General features: G+C 42.4%; 2 protein-coding genes across 3 annotated transcripts in view; both read left to right on the forward strand.

Moving 5' to 3' along the window:
* The window catches only part of LOC127647428 (gastrula zinc finger protein XlCGF49.1-like), a 278306-nt gene that overhangs the window by 142140 nt on the left and 114402 nt on the right, over positions 1-21764 (forward strand). The window contains exon 1 of one of the 2 annotated variants that reach the window (XM_052131652.1): positions 15455-15469. The exons of the other annotated variant lie outside the window; for it this stretch is intronic. The gene's annotated coding sequence lies outside the window, so the exon portion shown is untranslated. Of the gene's footprint in view, positions 1-15454; positions 15470-21764 lie in introns of those variants that run through there. 2 annotated transcript variants of the gene reach the window in all.
* Positions 1-21764, forward strand: part of LOC127647193 (zinc finger protein 850-like) — a 156899-nt gene that overhangs the window by 102502 nt on the left and 32633 nt on the right. The gene's annotated exons all lie outside the window — the stretch shown is intronic.

Genomic DNA, 21764 nt, shown 5'->3' on the forward strand with positions numbered 1-21764 from the left:
GGAAATCCCGCTGGACCATGCCCACGAGGGTGCCATGCCTCTAGTGGAGTGAGCCCTAATGCCCAACGGGCATGGCAGGTCTTTTGACGCGTATGCAGCAGCAATAGCGTCCACTATCCATCTAGATAGTGTCTGTTTCGAGGTGGTGAGACCTTTGGTGCGCCCTCCGAACGAAACGAAAAGCTGCTCAGAGCGTCTGAAAGCGGCGGAGCACGCAGTATACAATCTCAGTGTTCTGACCGGGCAAAGGAGATTGGCGTCGCTTCGCTATCGGGTGCTGGCAGCGCCGATAGGGAAATGACCTGTGCTCTGAAAAGGAGTACCGATCACCTTGGGAACATAGCCGTGTCTAGGCTTTAAAATGACCTTGGAGTCACTTGGTCCAAACTCAAGACACTCAGCGCTGACAGACAGCGCGTGAAGGTCTCCCACACGTTTGACTGATGACAGGGCAGTCAGAAAAACGGTTTTGAGTGAAAGGTATTTCAAATCCACGGATTGAAGTGGTTCGAAAGGGGGGGCTTTCATAGTTTCGAGAACTATAGAAAGATCCCAGATAGGAACCGATGGGGGCGCGGGGTTCATCCTTCTAGCTTCCCTGAGGAAGCGGATGACCAGCTCGTTTTTACCCCATGACTGGCCGTGCAGGGGTTCAGCTGAATGCCGCCACGGCCGCCACATACACTTTGAGCGTGGATGGGGATCTGCCCTTATCCAGCAGCTCTTGTAGAAATACTGAGCAGCGACGACACCCCACATGTCCGCGGGTCCAGGTCTCTGTCGGTGCACCATTTTGAGAACACAGACCATTTTGACGCATAGAGTCTTCTCGTGGAAGTGGCTCTAGCGTGTATGATGGTGTTTATTACTCCTTCTGGCAGAGCGACGGGTAGTCGTTGATCACCCACGCATGCAGCGCCCAGCGCTCTGGGTGGGGATGCCAGATTGTGCCGCAAGCTTGAGAGAGGAGATCTGCTCTCACTTGGATGGGCCACGGCGCTGTGGCCGTCGAAGGCGAATCTCAAGAATGGCCTGTGACGGGGATTTACTTGAATCTGAAAGTATGCATCTTTCAGATCGAGAGAAATAAACCAGTCCCCTAGGCACATCTTGCGAGGAGTTTCCTGATTGTAAGCATTTTGAATGGTCTTTTTGCAAGCACCTTGTTCAAAACCCTGAGATCTAATATGGGTCTGAGGCCGCCGTCTTTCTTGGGAACAAGAAAATAATGGCTGTAAAGCCCGACTCAGCTCAGAGAGTGTGGCACTTTCTCTATGGCCCTTTTGCACAGAAGGCTTGCTATTTCTGAGCGAAGCATGCACGCTGCTTCCGTGTTCACAGTGGTTTCGAGCCGCGCTCTGAAGCGAGGAGGGCGGCGATCGAACTGTAGCAAATAGCCCTGTTGTATTGTGCTTAACACCCACTTGGATATCCCTGGAATAGCTGAATGGCCAATTCGCTCTGATTGCCGCTCACAGAGCGCTGAACAAAATGTGTGAGCGCGTTTAGTGTGTTTATGCATGATTGCTCGCAGACAGCATGAACAGGCTGTTTTGTGAGTGACTTCCCGATTGGAATGAATGGGGAAAGTCACATCTGTTACTTGATGCGCAAGCATAGTCATGGACACGGGACTTACACACAGAGGAATGTTTGCTGGCCGTGTCACAGAGCGGGCAGAGAATGGGCGTGCGCACGTATTCGTGGGCGCATTTATTGACTCTAACACTCGAGCGGTTCAGTAACCGCTTTATGTGGCGTGCTCTGGTGGGGACACGAGACATGTAGTGCTTGTGTGTAGAGGTGAACACTGGATTGTGGGCACATTTTCTACACATAGGGCTGGTCGTGTGACAGAGCGGCCAGAGAATGGGCGCGCACGACGCATTCATGGGCATCTTCATTGATTCTGGCCTTCGAGCGGTTCAGTAACCGCTTTATCGCGGCGTGCTCTGATAGGGGACGCGGAATGTGTTATGCTTGTGTGTAGGGGTGAACACTGGGTTGTGGGCACATGTTCTACACATAAGACATGTTTGCTCTTTACAAGATTTATTTGGGTCGCCGTAAAAGCGGCGTTTGAGTGCAGGCAAGCGGGCAGTGTCACCGGCTTGTTGGCTGCTAAATTCACCACTGTAGTAGCCTGAGAGAAGGGGACTGACAGGGGGCAAAGCTTTGACGGTGGTCCGGCCGCGGCGGGACTGAGCCGTCGTTTGTTCAACAAAGTTAGGAAGACTTCGGTTGCTCTGGTTTCAGCGTTACCTTAAATCGAGGCCCGCGGGGGGGGGCGGCGGTCTGCGGCGGCGGTCTGCGGCAGCTGTCTGAGCGCGATCGAGGGCAGCCGCCCTGTCGACGCTGAGAAGTCTGAGTTTGTTGAGCTGGGCACTGTAAAGAGGCTCGTGCAGGAGGCTGATCACGTGAGCGGCCTGCAGAGGAGCTAGCGCGACGTGGCAGGAAGAGGTTCATGGCTTGAGTGGCTTTCTGGACTTCTGAGAAGCGGTCAACAATGCCACTCACCGCGGAGCCGAAGAGATCGGTCGGAGAGAGCGGTGCGTTGAGGAACGTGGAGCGCTCTGCTTCTCCCATGTCGGCTAGCGTTAGCCACAGGTGTCTCTCGGTCACAGTCAGCGAGGCCATGCACTTCCCTAGAGCTTGAGCTGCAGCTTTGGTAGCGCGAAGGTCTTGGTCTGTCGCGCTTCGTAGATCAGTAACAGCCTCTGGGTGCCTGCCTTTCTCATCCCACTCCCGAAAAAGGTCCGCTTGTAGGATCTGTAAAACGGCCATGGAGTGCAGAGCAGATGCGGCTTGGCCGGTGGCGGAATAGGCGCGGCCAACATAGGCGGAAGTCGCTCTGCAGGCCTTAGATGGGAGCACAGGCTTAGACCGCCATCTCGCGGAGGGCGGGCAAAGGTGTGCTGCTACCGAGTCCTCGACCGGGGGGATGGAGGAGTAGCCTCTCTTGGTGGCGCCGTCCACCGACGCGAGAGAGGTGGAGACGTGGGAACGGGACCTGGCCGAAAAAGGAGCGTTCCACGACTTTGCAAGCTCCGTGTGTAGTTCAGGCAGGAAGGGAGCGGCCCGGGCCGCAGGTGTAGAGCGGCGATGGCTTTGAAGAAAGCAGCCGTCGAGCCTGTTGGGTGCATGCTCAGGGGGCGGTGACCACTCGAGCCCGAGGCGGTCGACGGCCTGTGTGAGGAGGCGTGTTAACTCTCCTTCGACTCCGGCGCGGGTCCTGCTGGATTCCTGGGCCGAGGAGGAGGCTTGGGAGCCTGACCACTCCTCGCTGTCAAAAATTAAGGATAATTTTTTGGCTTCAATATCTCAGAAAAGATGAATCTTTCCGTAGCGTAAGCTAGCTTACGCAATACGAGAGAACCTCTCGTAAGAGAACCTTTTTCTCTTTCTTTGGATGCTTAGTTCCCACATTCTCAGTTTCCAGTTGATGTGTCTGGGGTAGTCGTGTCTTTTTAGCTAATTCTGTAACTGTAAGTTCAGAATTAAGATACAAAGAAGCACCAATAACATATTATCAGGAATCAGAATTCAAACCTGACATGTAAGATTTGTGAGCAGTTGCAGTTGCTATTACTGGGAAAGGTTCTTTGAAATTGAGTCTGTATGAAAGGCACAGCTTTTTTTTGTTTGTTTATACCAAATTTCACACATGTAATAACCAAAATATGAAAATATTTGATGGAAATGAAAGAGAAAAATTAAGAGCCAATAGAAGTGAAGAAGAAATTCAAGAACTGAATGAAGTGGAGGAACATTAGTATCAGAATCTTCTTTTCATAACTGAAGAAAAATATTTTAGTTGCTCACAGACTAAGAATTCTTCACAAAACAAAACTCAAGTCAAAAATCCTTTCACATGCCATCAGTGTGGAAAGAGTTTTACACAAAAAGAAAGTCTTAAGAGACACATAAAAATTCACACTGGAGAAAAATATTTAATGTGCCCCCAGTTTGGAAAGAGTAGGTCTTGAGGTTCACATTAGATGTCACACTGGAGAGATTAGATGTCACTCTCTCCATAATTTAAGGAGGTTGAGGTGGTAAATTTGACGTGTTCCATCTCTATCCGTTCATTTAACCTCTGTGGCAGGGCGGAGGGCGGGGCCGGGTGGTGATTCTACACACCCTGTCCCTTATCAGGCTAATCAAGCCTCTGAGAGGGATAAAGGCAGACTGCGGAAGATGGTGCTGGAGAGAGAGATCGTTTACGGGCATGTCCCTTGTGTATTTTGTTTAAGTTTCTCATTAAACTATTATTTATATTGTCAAGCCGGTTCTTGCCTCCTTCTTGCCCATCTAAATCCCTCTACAACCTCATAATCGAAATCCTTGATACGCCGTGTAACCTCAAAGGGTCTTTGCCACTTGGAGAGTAATTCTGAGCTCGATGTATGGAGAAATACAAGTGCTTTGTCTCCCAGTGCAAATTACTGTAGCTGGGCACCCCTATTATAGAGTCAGCTTTGTGTCTCTTGAGCTTGGGTTAAATTTTGTTGTGACAACTGACCCAGAATTTGTATTGAATTTCATTTTTGCTTTGGGAAAGTCCTTTCTCCCACGCCTCCCATCAAGCACCCCGGGGGGCCAGCGTCCATACAGGAGCACGAAGGGGGAAAACCCCATGAAGGCTTGCGGGACCTCCCTGAATGATAGGGGTTCCAGCCATTTGAATCCGTGTATCATTCGTTCATTCGTTTTTTAACTAAAAACAAAAATCAAAAAACAACAAAACAACTTGTTTTCTTAATATCCGTTTTTTCAATTTCTGATTTTGTGCTCAAATGAGAAATGGGAAAGATGGATAATGAGCTCTAATCCAATTTTGATATCTTCATTTGACGCAAGTTTCATGACCCGGATGTGACCTTTACTGACTGGTCCGTGTATCAGAGCAAAACAATAATTAAAGATGATCATGGCCGGACTGGAGGAATATTCTGACATGATTAGGCAGCTTTTTGATGATGGCAAAACGCATGCCGAGATTTCCAACGCGCTGCAGCAGTTAGGTGTCCTGAGAGGCTCGGAAATGTCTGTCAGAAGATTCTGTGTTCAACACCAGCTCAGGTGAAAAAGACATCTGTCAGATGCAGAATTTGAAATGGCAATCATGTCATCAATAGATAAGGTAAGTTTTTACATACGCTTTCATAATCATTATTTTAGAGATTGTAGAGTGTTACATTTGAAAGTGCGAAGAAACACAAGGCAAGCGCAGTTTAAATTGTGTTTACATTCACCCCCATAGTAACAGCAAATAGTTGTGCCAGAGATGTCTGGTTGTGCTGTCAGGTGTAGTACTAATAAGAAACACAATCCCAATGTGAAGTTTTTTGTCTTATCTAAGGCCAGAGACTGTCAGCAAGTTTATTTGCCTCGAAAGTATAGCCATTATATAATTTAATTATCATTTAAATTATAATTTTTTATTTTTGTCGTCTTGACAGACAGGTCCATCTTATGGACGAAAATTCATGACAGGATATCTTTCATCAGTGGGGGTTAGGGCAGGAGAACCTCGAGTGGGAAGGATTCTCAGAGAGGTGCACCAGCCATATAATGAGCTGCGTCGCCAGGTATAAGTCACCTACATTAATTATGAAAAATGTTTTTTAAATTTGTGACCTCATGAAATGTTAAATTTAGACTTAAAGTATGCATATTAGAAGTTCATGCGTTACGTTTGTAAAAGCTTTGAACATTTTAACTAACTTAATGTTATTGCACTGCATTGATTGAATTATTCTTGTTTTAGGGAGCACGTAATCTCAATCCAGTTCCTTACCATGCGGAGTATATGGGCCACAAACTCCACCTAGACCAAAATGAGAAGCTGGGAATGTTTGGAGTGACGCATGTCTTGGCTATTGATGGATTCAGCACCAAACAACCTTATTATTTACAAAGAAGTTTACAGGCAAGTCCAGTCAATGTACAAAAAAAAAAAAAGGAAAGAAGCACTATGTGGGATTAGCGTACATTATCAGTATTATAATATCAGTATGTGCTACTTTTACTATGTGCTTTATGTATATATATATATTTTCACATTATCAATGTGAAATTAATCTGAATCTATCATATCCACATATGTATCCATATAATCTACACATTTTTTCTATTACAGGACAGCAGACAACAACGGCATGTGGGACCAAATCAGAGTGGATCATGGCAGGGAGTTTTACTTGAACCTGTATATGCAAGAAAATCTGTCTCAACACAGACATAACGTCAACAGGCTACCTTATGTACAGACAACTTCTTCAAGGGTGATTTGTGTCCTACTGATTACATTCAAAGATTGAATGGCAAAAATTTATGGACATTTACATATCAACTGAAGCTGAAATATCTTGACTTTACACTGTCTGCAACGAAATTCAATATAAAAGGACATTTAAAAAAATCATTGCTGTCTGCTTATACCTGTATTTTACACACCTGACCAACTTTTCCTGATTTGGGGTTGAAAAATGTTTTCTGATCTGAAGTGTTTTCAATCAGTTTAAAGTTTTTCTTGTGATTAAACAGAACCTTCGTGTGGAAAGAATTTGGCCAGAGGTCAATAATCGGGTGAATTATCCCCTAAAACGGGCCCTGGTTCACCTGCTGGATCAAGATTTACTCGACATGCAGGATGATGTAACCAAATTTTGTGTCTCCAACCTGGCATGTCAAGTGAGTCAGATTGGACTTGGCCAAATTGTGCAGTCCTGGAATGCCCATAGAATACCTGGTAAGATATGACAGTATTTGTATGTATGGACCTTTAACACAACTGACAACATTGTCCAAAACTAAAACCATTCTTTACCCATTTTAGGCAGAGGGATACCAAACCATCTTGCAGCTGGTAATGGTCCAGCAAGAATGCCCACAGTGCTGCTCCCCAATGCCGCAGAGGCAGCAAACATGTATGAGCAGGAGATGGGGTCCTCCCTGACTTGGGTATCTGTCTTTGGCTCTGACCCTTTTTCGTCAGAGCAAGACCGATGTCGTGCTGAGCAGCTGTTCGGAGTGAGGTTTCCAGACATGTCTCTTCTTTTTGGAACAGTGATTAACAATGACCATAGCGTGTTTCAGGAGGCACTGTTCTACCTGATCAATATTACAGAAAGATATGCAAGATAAATATAGGTGGGGGGATGTCAAACTAGGCATATGTACAGAGATTTGTGACAAACTGATTTTGGAAGCTCAATTGCAGATGAATAAACACATAGAAATAATAGAATTTGTTCAGAACTCTGCATATTTCTTTTAATGTCAAAATACAAGTATAACAAAATAAATAGTATAATATACAAAATAAAAAGTATTAACATAACATTTGCAAAAACTTGTAAAGCCTGCACTGAGCGTTAACATTAGACATTGTTACATAACAAAACACAAGGTAAGCTATACTAAAATTCAAGTATAACCAGTATAAAATCAGTATATGGTAGCCATATCACCCTGCAGCTATTGCCTGGTTGCCCACTAAAGCTAAGCAGGGTTGAGCCTGGCCAGTACCTGGATGGGAGACCTCCTGGGGAAAACCAAGGTTGCTGCTGGAAGTGGTATTAGGGAGGCCAGCAGGGGTGCTCACCCTATGGTCTGTGTGGGTCCTAATGCTCCAGTATAGTGATGGGGACACTATACTGTAAAAAAAAAAAACACAGTCTTTCAGATGGAATGTTAAACTGAGGTCCTGACTCTCTGTGGTCATTAAAAATCCCTAGGGCACTACTTGTAAAAGAGTAGGGGTTTTGTCCTAGCCAAATTCCCCCCCCCCCCATTGGTCCCTATCTATCATGGCCTCCTAATAATCTCCATCCCTGAATTGGCTACATCACTCTACCATCTCCTCTCCACCAATAGCTGGTGTGTGGTTGGTGCACTATGGCTGCTGTTGCATCATCCAGGTGGATGCTGCACACTGGTGGTGGTTGAGGAGATTCCCCCTATACTATGTAAAGTGCTATATAAATGTAAATTATTGTTGTTGTTATAGAAATATAAAAAGTGCTTTAACATTACACAGTGCAATGTTATACATGACAAAACAATACTCCAAAGAACTGTATAAATATTTGTTGCCACCATAGCAGAAAGAATAGAACATTCTAATATAGATATAGGAATAATAAAATAGGAATACAATTCTAATATAGGAATAACTTTTCCAATGGTGCCAGCGCCTCAAGAGTGTCCAGCCACTTCGTGGATGCTGTTCTCCAAATCCACAGCACGACACTTCGGGCAGTAATTGTGGCTGTTGTTCCACTCAGCAATACATGCCTTACACCCAATTAGGCTTCTGCAGTAGGTTGAAAACATGGGCCCGTCTAAAGGACCTGTTGATAAAAAAAAAATTTTTGCTTCCAGTATGCCGACCCTGCAATAAACAACAAAAATAGGGCATGATGATTTAATTGTCCTTCAACCAAATATTTGCTGTATTGTTGATAACTTATATACAATAGGACATACAAAACAGAGTTGGAGCATCCAAGATAGCTATGAATGCAAAATGTACTTTAATGTGAGAATAATACTTAGGTGTATGCACCTCATTCAGCTGTTAAGGGAGTTCACCATTTGTGCAGATAAGCTCCTAAAGTGACAGCAGAAAATAGCATTTGCACAGAAATCATTTCAAACATACCCCTAGTTCCATCAGAGTCAATTATTTAATTGCCCTGAGAGTCTGTTAAAATAATTGACTGCTGCTGTCCAAGGGCCTCTTTCACCTTACTGGTGATTGTTGACACACAAGCCTCAAACTCCGAGAAGCGGACTGTAACCATCTTGCTGGTCTCCAGCTTTTCATTCAGGACTTCAGCAATGAAGACATTAATAAATATTGATGGGAACATACACGTTTTTATACAAAGCCAAGTATATTAGAAATAACCAATATTGAATGATGGTAACCGAAATGAATGGTAATTTTTCTGTTGGCCTCATGTTCCTTCATATCATTAGGCTACCAGCAAACAGAGTTGGACACACCTCTGCAAAGTAATGTAGCACAAGAACATAGTAACAGTAGTACCAAAGAAAAATAAATAAAAGTTTGCTTTCATCACCTGCTGAAAGTTTTGGATATGGAACTCCTTGGAACTGGACAGGAGGAGCTTGTGGCTGTGCTGGGTGGACAGTGGAAGGAAAAGCAGAACAGGCTGGCCTGAGTGAAGTGGCCACAGCGGTGCTATCACCATGCACTTCATAATGGCCTCTAGCGATGAGGTCAAAGCAGTTGAAGTCACCATCAGTTCAGGGAAATATGGCGACGTTGGTGTCGTCTGTCAAATATATAGTTTCCTTTTGGACCTGTGACAGGTGTTTAGATTAGAAGTGAAGCTTTAAACACTGTTCCTAAAATTAAATTCGTACACACACAGTTTTTTTATCTTAACAATTGACTGAGGGTACGCTGAACATACCACCAATAGCACGGATAACGTTAGGTTTCTGCTAAACATGACATGAATTTACAATTTTTTAACTATACGTCTGTAACATAATTTATCAAAATTTTATTGGTTTAGTAAATGATGAAGCTGATGAACTAATTAGCTAACTATCAACCAACACTCATCAGACCCCAGACTCCTTAGACTAACGTTACCTCAGACAAGGGGTAAAGTTGAATAGTCTTTTTTGCTTAGGAAGGTTCCTAACTAAGTAAAATGTCCCAGAAGTGGTAGCCATGATAAGAGCTAGTCAGTTTCATGTCTCTAGGTCAAACAGTCGTTGAGTTTAATAGATTTATAGTTATACAAATATCTGTATAAAAAGTACTGATTATTTAATCCCAAAAACAAGTCTTGTGCTATAAAGTATGAACAATAGTGTGTTTTACAGTTGGTTTCATGTCTCTAGGTCAAACGGTCGTTGAGATTAATAGAATTAGAATATTACAAACATTTGCACACTATATTTATTTGAAAGAATATAGAATGTAAATTCCACAAACAGAGTCTTGTCATGAAAGGGACATTTTTAAGTTATTGATTTTATAATAACAAATGGCTAAATTGTTTAATTGATAGAGCTAATAAATTTATATGAAACAATATGTGTTTTTTTTTTATAAAGAAAACCCACTCATGCATGTCTAAGTTGGTTTGGCTTGAAAATGTTATAGACACGGAGAGTCGAATGAGTATTGTCGCAAATGTCAAACGAATGTCAAATATAATACTAACTTAACCGCACTTCCATTTTAACGTTATAGATATGTCATATCAATTTAGTGAGCGATATGATGGTGCTAGCTAACCAACCAAAACTTCTCAGTGACAGCCACACTAGGAGATACTAGGGAGACTTAGCTAGTCATAACATACGTTTTAAATAAAACAAATACATACCTGGAAAATAACAGATATTTTCTCTGTGGTCATGTCTTCTGGGTTTAGGGTAACCCTCTTACTTCCACTGAAAAGCACAAAAATGTCCATCTTTGTCACTACAACGGATACTTGGCGGTTTCTTTCCAATGGTCGAGTAAAGGGGATACTTGGCGGCCTTGTATAACAATCATTGTCCCACAGGTAAAGGGGCACGGGTCACATCCGGGTCATGAAACTTGCGTCAAATGAAGATATAAAAATTGGATTAGAGCTCGGGTCGTTATCCGTTTTTCCCATTTCTCATTTGAGCACAAAATCGGAAATCGAAAAAAACGGTTCGTTATCCGTAATTTCATTTTGCATTTGGAAACGAATATTGAGAAAACAAGTAGTTTTCTTTATTTTTGTTTTTATTTAAAAAAACAAATGAACCAATGATTCACGGATTCATTTGTCCCAATTTCTAGCGTCTTCGTGCACAAACTTGTGAATCGTGTTTTTAAGGGTTTGATTACATTTCTCCACCAGCCCGTCAGTTTGCAGGTGATAAACACTGGTTCAGATCAATTTAATCCCCAGTAATTCATAAAGTTTGCGTAGTGTACTTGACATAAACGTTGTGCCTTGGTCAGTGAGGATTTCTTTCTGAATCCCCACCTAGAAGATAATTTTGAAGAGTGCCTCCATAACACTGCGTGCTCAGATTTTGCGAAGAGGCACTGCTTCCAGATATCATGTTGCATAACCCACCAGGACTAATACAAACCGATATTCACGTACTGACCATTCTAATGGGCCGACGAGGGCCATACCAATTCTTTCGAAAGTGGCCTTGATCAACGTAATTGGCACAATGGTGTTCTTGGAGTGGCTGATGGTTTCACCAACTGGAATTTGTGGGTTGCCACACACCATCTGCGCACATCTCTGCGAATGCCCTGCCGATAAAAGCGGGCCATTAACCGGTGTAGTGTTCTCTCTTGTCCTAAGTGACCTGCCATAGGATTGTGGTGAGTCGCCTGGAAAAGTGTTTCTCGATGGCTCCTCAGGACTAATAACTGGGTTTTATTTTCATGGGTCTGAGTGTGCTGCGTCACTAGGTACAAATTGTCCCTAATAATTGAAAAATGTGGATATGTGAGGGTGACGTCAGGCTGGAGCTGTTGGACATTGATTACTCTCATTCGGTCAAAGGCGTGCCTAAGGGTTGTCAAGCAACTGCTCGAGAGGGAAATCCCCCTGAGGGTGGGAATGCTGGAGTATTTCCCCCCCCGTGTCACTCTGACGCTGAGCAGATGTGGATGGCCCACATGAGCAGATTTTGTTTTGCAGGACCTATCCACACACAGCGCTTTTAATAACCTTTTAAACCCCGGCCAATTTGTTCCCAGAATCAGTGGATGGGTGAGGCGGGAACTAAATCGCAGAAACTCCTACTCCACTGCCACTCAGGCCCAGGCTTCCCGGCTGCACCCGTGGCAGTGACGACATTAACCTGGGAAGGATGACAGAGAAGGGCAGGTAAGGGGGTTGGCTCATAGTGCAGCCTGCAAAGGAGGGGTGCCGGTTTGGGTGGAAATACTACCCGGGGAGCAGGTGTAGGGTGAGAGGGAGGAGAGGGAGGGACAAGAGTATTAGGAGAAGCAATAGAGAGAGAGAGATCTGGGCTGCTGCTCACCGGCTTCTGAGTAGGCCACCATGTGGGCTTCGGCCAGCTGGACGGCATCATCCACCGAAGTGGGGCGATGGCACTGGACCCATTTTACGGTTTCTCAGATGGTAGTTGCTGCGCCTCCCCGGAAAGCAGCGGCAGCAGATGGAGGGCCCATTTGTTTCACGGCCAGCCGGAGGCGGTGGCTGACTGCTCAAAAAGGCTCCATGGGTCCTGGGGACCCATCTTGTTGAGCAGGAGGTGCGGCTTTATCGCTGCCTCTGGGGTCGCTGCGGAGGATCCACCTGGAGCTAGCCAGCTCTGTAAGACCTGCCGATCCTTGGCCTGGAGGCTCTGGAAGCAGCATCCCTGCTCGAGGAGAGCTTGCTGGTGAGACTCTTGGATGCTGGCAAGGGCAAGGATGACTTCGTCCAGCGGTGAGGTGTCCATAGTGACCTGTCTTTTTCCTTAATTCTCAGGTTTCGGCACCAGTGTAGAGCGGTTTCACAGTCCACGTGAGTCAACTTTTAATGTAGTTGTCTTCAGCTTCAGTATTGGCTTTTCAGCTTCACAACATAGTATTTAGAACACACATGGACGGCCAGTAGACCAAGGGGACCAGAGCTGATCAGGCGGACAGCCAGGAGCCCAGAACAGATCAGGCAAGTGGCCAGAAAACCAAGGGCACCAGGGCAGATCTGGGAGACGGCCGGGTGACCAGGGCAGATCTGGGAGACAGCGGGTGACCAGGGCAGATCTGGGAGACAGCCGGGTGACTGGTCAGGCGGCCTGGGGGGCAGTCACAGGACGGGGACTGGGTCCGGAGGCCTGGGAGGCAGCCACAGGACGGGGACTGGGTCCGGAGGCCTGGGAGGCGGCCACAGGACAGGGACTGGGTAGGAGGCCTGGGAGGCCACAGGACAGGGACCGGGTCAGGAGGCCTGGGAGGCAGCCACAGGACAGAGACTGGGTCAGGAGGCCTGGGAGGTGGCCACAGGACAGGGACTGGGTCAGGAGGCCTGCGAGGCAGCCACAGGACAGGGACAGGGTCAGGAGGCCTGCGTGGCGGCCACAGGACAGGGACAGGGTCAGGAGACCTGCGTGGCGGCCACAGGACAGGGACTGGTTCAGGAGGCCTGCGAGGCAGCCACAGGACAGGGACTGGGTCAGGAGGTGGAGCCGCTGTAGGAGTCGCCGCTAGTAAGGCAGATGGAACCGCTGATGGAGGAGTCTCTGGGGGAGCGGGCGGAACCACGTGAGAAGTAGTCTCTGGGGGAGCGGGCGGAGCCGTATGAGGAATAGTCTCTGGGGAGCGGGCGGAGCCGTGTGAGGAATAGTCTCTGGGGAGCGGGCGGAGCCGTGGAAGGCTCAGGGGGCGGAGCCTGGGGAGCAGATGCCTTTCTTCTTTTCTTCCTCCTCTGGATGGTCGTGGCTGGCAACGCCGGCTCTGGGAGAGACGAGACTTCCAGCTCGTTGGGCGTTGGCTCATTGGCCGTGGGCGTTGGCTCGTTAAGAGGATTCTCAGAGGCGAACATCTCTCAAATTAAATTAATGTACTCTTCCCACGTGTAGTTCCCCGTTTCCGGTAATTCCCTCCATTCATTGGCAAGGAGGCCGATCTGGTATAGGGACTTTAAGTGGCGATCAGCAAAACCAGTGCATCTGGCTATGGTGCTGAACAGATGAGAGTATTCAACGATAGGGAGGGTTGCATGGCTCAACTGGATAAAGACCGCTGCTAGATCCATCTTTTGGTCAGTTCTTCTGTGACAAGGCATGCAAGGGATAAGGATCTAAATGCATCTTTATTAAACTGAAAAACAAACAAGTTACCCCGGAGCAAAAGGAAATGCAAAACACTGGGAACCAAGCACAGAACATGAAAGCAAAACATGCAAGAACTGACACAGGAAAAGGGGAAACCAAGGGCTTAAATACACAAGGAAACAAACAAGGGAACGAGGAACACCTGGAGAAACAATCAGGGATTGAGAAATAATCAGGGAGAACCAATCAAGGAACAAAACTACAAAGGACTACAAAACTAACAGGAAACAGGAACTAAACAAGAATTTCAACATAAAAGTACAAAAACAAAATACAACAGGGAATATGACAGTATTAATGTAGTCCCAACACAAATGGATTAAGTAAACTTACATTTTTACAAATTTAACTTGATGTAATGCAGTGAAATCAAGTCAAAGTGTTCTAGAATTGTGTTACTTTTGTTCATTTTAATTAAGTAAACTGAACAACCTTCAACCTTTTTTTTTTGAGTGTTGTATATTTAAGAAAATATTTTTTTACATTTTCAGTGAGGTAAATAACAAACGGTTTTAAGTTACGCAACAAATATAATGAAATTGCAATGTCAAGATGCATTATACAGTCACATTTCAGCACTTCACGTTTATGGACAGTGTTCAGTAGCACTTAAAGCGTGTCTTCACACGTTCATGTTAAGTGCAGTTTTGGAAATGCATGTAAAAATTAACAAACATTCGTAAAATCACTCATAGAAAACGCTCTTAACCGCTTAGATCAATTGTTATTTGGAAATGAGGCCAAGGTCTGTTCTATAAGATGACCATACCCCAAATAGGGCAAGAAGAAGGTAGCTTGTCCCAGCTTTTATCAGATTTTTATAAAATGTATAAAATACTTTTGATGGCATTCTTAATAAAAAAATTTTTTTAAATCTAATGTAAAACACAAAAACAAATATTCCATGTAATTATGTATTTTCACAATTAAGTTGAAAAATTATGCATAAATATTGACAAACCTTTATCCCAGTAAAATGTATTCATTTGAAACCCTTCTATGAACACACACACACACACACACACACACACACACACACACACACACACACACACACACACACACACACACACAAAACATTCAAAGGAACTACACTCTTAAAAGAAATGTTTCAAAATGGACCCTTTTGAGGTTTCTAAACATTCTTTCTGGTTCCATATAGAAAATGTCTAGACCCCTGAATACTAAAGGCCATCTGTAATTCGGATAACTAAATATTGTGGAAATGCTGGTGAATGATGATGTCCGTTTCTGCAAATCAATGTTGTATGTTTTTGACTGTTACAGTTCTTTAAAAGTTAATGTCTCTGGTTCATGCTGTCAGTAGGTGGCGATAATGCGATATATTAGTTTGTGATTTGCCATTAGAGAAGAAGAAAATAATCCGAGCAAAATGAGAATAAATGTGTGACTTTCATCTCTTTTATTTGTACAGTGATTTCACAAGTTTTATTTCCGGTGTTTATTTTGGGCGGGAGAATTGCGAGTTGTCTGTAACGCAGTAAAACTCCAGGAAACAAGTGAGATCTGTGTGACACTGTTGTTAAGATGTTTATTAAAGAAGAGAGTGAAGATATGGCTTATCCAGAAGCATGCAGAATTAAAACCGAACACACTGACGAACAAACAGGTTGGTGTTCATTCTTCATTCTTTACATGAACATTTAATGACTGTAGTTATTAAACCAGAGGAGCTGACAAATAACATTGTTAAACAAACCAGTAATGATATGTGCATACAATTGATGATAACTTGAATTGTAAACGTTACAGATTGGTTTGAGTACTGCACAATCTATAGAAATATGGTTTGTAATACATGATTTTTATTCTATAATTAAATGAGAATGTCCAATATAATAATCAGTGGTGAAAATCTAGTTGAGTAAAAGTATTATATTGAAGAACTTGAATACAACTTAAAGTACTGGGAAATAATATTACTCAGGTAAATAGTTTGTTCACTGAAAAACTACTCAAGCAATTACTTTACAAGTTACTTATCTGAAAATGGAACAGTTTACACACTTCTAATAAGAAGAACGTTTCTTTGAGTACCAAATTGGCACATTAAAATGGATTAGGTGACAGAATATTTTAAGTAGACTATAGTTATGGCTGCTGAAAATGGGGCTTTGCCACATAAGCAAAACATATATTTACAGAATCAACATTTAACACCCATTATTCCCTTTCCCCCTCCCAATCCCAAACCCCACACTGACTCTCAACAAATATCCCTGTGGTCACACTTTAATGTACACACACAAAAAAATAAAAATAATTTAAAACAAAAAATGTTCACACACATTTAAAACTACATTTCTCTCTCCAGTGCCCATCCCCGAGAGCCCTCCAAATAGGCCAAGTAGCTGCCCCATTTTTTAATTAAATGTATCTAAATTGCCTAGCTTTCTACATGACATTTCCTCGAATGTTGCCACCCTCCTCATCTCTGTGCACCACTCTTGAAATGATGGCACTACAGCGACTTCCATCCCCTAAGAACAATCTGTCTGTCAATCATAACACTGGCTAGGACCCAATGTTTTTATACATTTATCCCCAATATTTTTGTTTTTATGTGTAGTGCATTTAATTATTATCCCTTTAAGCTCCAAAGGTGTTTTTTATGATCAACATTTGTTTTAAAACACAGAAAATCAAAACATAAATACACAGAATCAACTTTTAACACCCACCACCACCCCTCCCCCTCCCCAACCCTCAACAAACACCCCCGTGTTCATACATGAGCACATGCAAACGAAAACAAAAACAAAACAACTAATACAAAATCAAATTTTTCCACTCTCTATCCACTGATCCACCCCAAGAACCCTCCAAGAACGGCAAGTATCTACCCCATTCCCTACAAACAAATCCAAATTCCCCAGTCTTCTATATGACCCTTCTTCTAAAGCCGCCACCCTCCTGATCTCCGAGCACCACTCTTGAAATGGGAGTGCTCCAGGTGACTTTCAACCCCTCAAAATCACCTGTCTGGTGACCATAACACTGGTTAGGACCCAATCCTCCACATGTATATTCCCCACATTGATGACCGCCCCATCTCCCAAAATACAGAGCCTGGGGCAAAACAAAACCCGAGTGCCCAAGACGCCAGATCAAAACTCTGAACCCTCAATCAAAACCCTTGGATCTTAACACAATCCCAAAAAAACAAGGGTTGTGTCTCCATCCTCTGATTGGCATCGCCAGCAGGTGGGTGTGTCATTAAGACCAAGCCTATACATACAATAATACAGAGCAGGTGGTGTATCTGTAAATACTTATAGAAATGAGATCTGGGAATCTCAAAATGTTGAACCAAATTTTCAACAGATCTCAACACAACCATATGCTTGAGGCAACATTAAAATAGAGATATTTATCCCCAATATTAATGACCATCTCATTGTCTAAAATACAGAGTCTGGGGCTAAATGAAATCTGAGTGCCCAATACGTCCCTCATAAAACAAAAACACTCCAAAATTCTTGGATCTTAACACACCACCAAAAAACATGGTTTGTGTCTCCATTTTCTGATTGGCATAGCCAACAGGTGGGTGTGTCTTTCGGACCAAGTCTATGCAATCTAGAGGGGATCCAATAGAATCGATGTAAAATCTTAAATTGCATATGTCGCACCCTTGCATCTCTAGATGTAGACATGACGTTTTTATAATCCTAGCCCACACTCCCTCAATACCAAATTTAAATATTTTTTCCCATAATCTCTTTGTGAGAAGTTGAAGCTCCATCCCACAGACTCTAATACACTGATGCCTAGTGAACTTTTCCAAAAGCAGAAAATATTGCCGAACCTATACATTTCAAAAATCTTAAAAAGATTATCCCATTCAAACATGTCAAATGCCTTTTCGGCATCAAGTGAGAGTCTGATCATTCGCCACTGACCACATGATATTGATGAAACGCCTAATGTTATCAGAAGAGCTACAGCACAGAATAAACCCCACCTGATCTATATAGGAGATGTCATAACTTTACTTAATCGATTAGCCAAAAATGTTTACAATACTTTAACATATAGTTGGATCAGAGAAATTGGACAGTAACTCTTACACTTGCTTGGATCTTTGTCCTTTTTAAGAATCGGACTGTTCCGGGCTTGTGTCATGGTTGGCGGCAACTTGCCATTCTTTAATGATTCCGTATAAACTTGTAGCAAGACTGGAGCCAGTTCTGTAGCATAAGTTCTAAAAAATTCAGCGTTAAAAGACATCTGGTACCGGAGCCTGTAGGCAAGGCCTTAATTACATCACAAAGCTCCTCCAAGGTTATCTCAGAATCAAGATAATTCATTTGCTCAATTGAAAGTTTAGGAAGTTCTAATGGTTCCACAAAGTTTCTAATATCCTAGTTTCAAGATAGAATTCTTTTAAAGTATTATTAATATCAGTAGCCGAGCTAAATATTTCACAGCTAGCAGATTTATATAAAAGGAATAACCTTGCTATTAAAATGCATACGAGAAAGGATATTGTGATAATGCTGCTTGAGTATTTTAAACATGTGGATATCCCACATGAACACACCAAGCGCATTAGTTATTGTTTCATGTCTGTCTCAATTAGCATGGAGTACCTGCTTAAAAATGGAAGGGAGTGGCTCTTTCCTTGGGTGATGTCAGCATGAATTATTAATCATGTATCAAAGTATTACTATAACAGCATCTTAATGCCATTAAAGTGCATTATTGACACTTGCGATAGATTAGAATCGTGCGAAGAAACAAGAAGAACTTGTGTGCGCGTTTTAAATAAACCCTCGCGTGCATTATTTACATGTATTGCCAGTATACAGCACTCATGTCGAGCGATGTCTGCTAACAGTGCCTGTTTTGTAAATTTTTGACCATCACTGTTGTAATTGATTGCAAAAAGAAAATGTTCACAGAAAGAAGCGCAGGGGACTTCTTTATGAGCGGCTTATTTTCTCCGCTTGCCATTTTCAACTACACACAACACATGCAGAACTGTGATGTCCTCAAGTTGACCCACATGACTTTTTGTGGCACACGCGTGTCATTCACAGGTGACTAAAATTCCCTTCAGAACAGTCTGAAATCTTTTATTCCCCATATTCAGCATTCACTAGAAAGAGATTGCATAAACGAGTAAATGTTTTTGTTCACAGTCAATGTTTTTCCACCAGTCACATTTATTTAAGCCAAGATCTGTTTGTGGTTAAACTGTTTTATGGAGAAATGACACATTTTATGGAGGTACAAAAGCAATATTAACATAATACAGTTTATCAGAAGTTTACTTACACTTAGGTTGAAGTCATTTAAAGCACATTTTTTAACCACTCCACAGATTTAAACTAGCAAACTATAGTTTGACAAGTCATTTAGGACATCTACTTTGTGCATGACATGAGTCATTTTTCCAACAATTGTTTACAGACAAATTGTTTCACTTTTAACTGACTATATCACAATTCCAGTGGTTCAGAAATTTACATACACCAAGTTAACTGTGCCTTTAAGCTGCTTGAAAATGACAGAAAATGATGTCAAGCCTTCAGACAATTAGCAAGTTAGCTTCTGATAGGAGGTGTATGGAATTGGAGGTGTACCTGTGCATGTATTTTAAGGACTACCTTCAAACTAAGTGTCTCTTTGCTTGACATCATGGGAACATCAAAAGAAATCAGCCAAGACCTTAGAAAAAAAATTGTGGACCTCCATAAGTCTGGTTCATCCTTGGCAGCATTTTCCGATGATGATGACGAGGAGAGGAAGAATTACACAGATCACAGTCCAGATGGACTCTAAACTTTCCAGACAGCTTCAGGAGATGTAGATCACAAAGCATGAGGGAATTATAATGCAAAAAATCATTTCAGGACAACACTGCTTCAGTATTTACTGATTTAGTGTTGTACTGACATGAAATAAAGCAAAGCCGGAACTGGCATTCTGTTTGAGCAAAACTTGCAGATTGTCTAAAAATGAAATAGCCCGGTGTTTAATGTTTAATGCATTCTTTATTAAAGTTCAAATAGTAAGGAAGCAGGTTATGTAAATACGCACCGAAATTGGCATTTCTCTGTGCAGTCAGATCCACTTATATGAGTGTTGTGAAAAATGGAACGAGAGTTTCAAACTTCTACCAGCTGATAAACACTCTTTTGCGCAGAGACACTCGTCCTTCGCGCTCACTCGCTGAAGCTGTCGTGATGGCTCGTGGTGTAGTGAATCATAATATGTGTGTCACGGTGTGTAGCTTATCATGAAAAAAATACACGATATGCCGTTAAGAAGAGAGAGTTTGTTTTTTTGTGAGTTAAAGATGGATCGAAGTGAAAAAGGTGAGCGAGTAGTCTTGGCCCATTATACAATGCAAAACAGTATTGGTTATTGACTTGTCTTTTTTGGTTTGTTTTCCAATATAAATATCTAAAACTCCTTGTGAACATTTACTTTAGGAACTATACGGCAGAAGAATTTTTTTTTGAGAATGTTGAATATAATATATAATATATATTTCATATTTTAAAATATAAAATCCTTAAAACAAGTTAAATTTACCTGAGAAGCAGCATATAAGATATCTAGACTTTCTTTCAAAGAATATACAGTATATTGAATACAATATATTTTGTCTTTACTGCAATCGCAGAAGTATAACTATGTGAAAAAATACACTTGTATACAAAATAAACTTATATTCAAGATACATTCTCTTTTTTTTTTTTTGGCCAAAAGAGGAAAAATGCAGAAAATATATGCCTCCCCGCCCCTCAGTGCTCAGGTTTCACTCTCGATCGATGGAGTCATCACGGCCCTACCAAGCAAAGATCGATGTCAGCAGTGTGGAAAAATTTTGAAGCAGTACTGACGCTCCCTATACGCATACTACGCCATTTTTGTAGGGCACCAACTCCGCAGGGGGCACCTTCTTACCATAGGAAGGCACCAAAAAGTCCACAGGGTGCCCTTCCTCACACGTTATACGTTATTCAAGGACCCAAAAGCAGTTGCGGAACACAGTCGATCGCTTCGCTCATATCACGCGAACACGACAATCCTCTTGACTACTGGTACATGAACAAAGATCGCTTTCCATTGCTTGCGAGGATTGCACGCAGGTATTTATCTGCCACCAGCATAGAGAGAGAGAGAGAGAGAGAGAGAGACTATTCAGTGCAGCATCTCATGTTCTTGATGAGAAGAGGAACTGTCTCTCCTGCCAGAAAGCTGAGCAACTTTTGTTCTTGAGGAGAAACCTGCCACTTGTACGTGAATGGAAAGCATTCCAATGTGCTGTGTATAGCAATTACATTAAAATTTGTTTATCCCTGCAAAACTTTATTCTTCACTTGAGGTTACCTTTGTCGTTTACAGTTTGAGGTTGGTTTAAGATCTATTTCTGTTGTTTTGCACGATAATTTTATATTAAAGTATAAATACGTTTACATAATCAGAATAGATGCCCTCTGCCGTTCTGTGTTTTGCCTGTTGTTTTCATTAAAATGACTGTGTAGCATATTTAAACTTTTTAAATTTGCAAGATGCTAGCCTAGTGCTGCCAAGTTCAGTACTTGACTGCTGTTTTGCATATCATTATAGTTTTCTAGAATGTTATAGAATGTGGATAATTGGTAAAAAAAAATCTGTTAAATTTGATTGTAAAAAGAACTGAATAAAGAATAATATATTTAATATTGTTAGTATATAATTTTTGTGTGTTACTTTCAATAAAAGTGTGATCATTTTATTGGTTTGTAGTTTTTCAATTCAGATTAATTAAATTCATGAAATTAATTAAAAAGTATAATATTAATACAATTATAACAAACAAAAAAATAATTTAAAATGGGTATAAACAATTTTCGTATTCGGCCAAGTGCATCCTGAATTTTCGGTGTCGGCCCAGAAGTTTCATTTCG

Source organism: Xyrauchen texanus, chromosome 8 (assembly GCF_025860055.1).
Source record: "Xyrauchen texanus isolate HMW12.3.18 chromosome 8, RBS_HiC_50CHRs, whole genome shotgun sequence".
Classification (NCBI taxonomy): Eukaryota; Metazoa; Chordata; class Actinopteri; order Cypriniformes; family Catostomidae; genus Xyrauchen; species Xyrauchen texanus.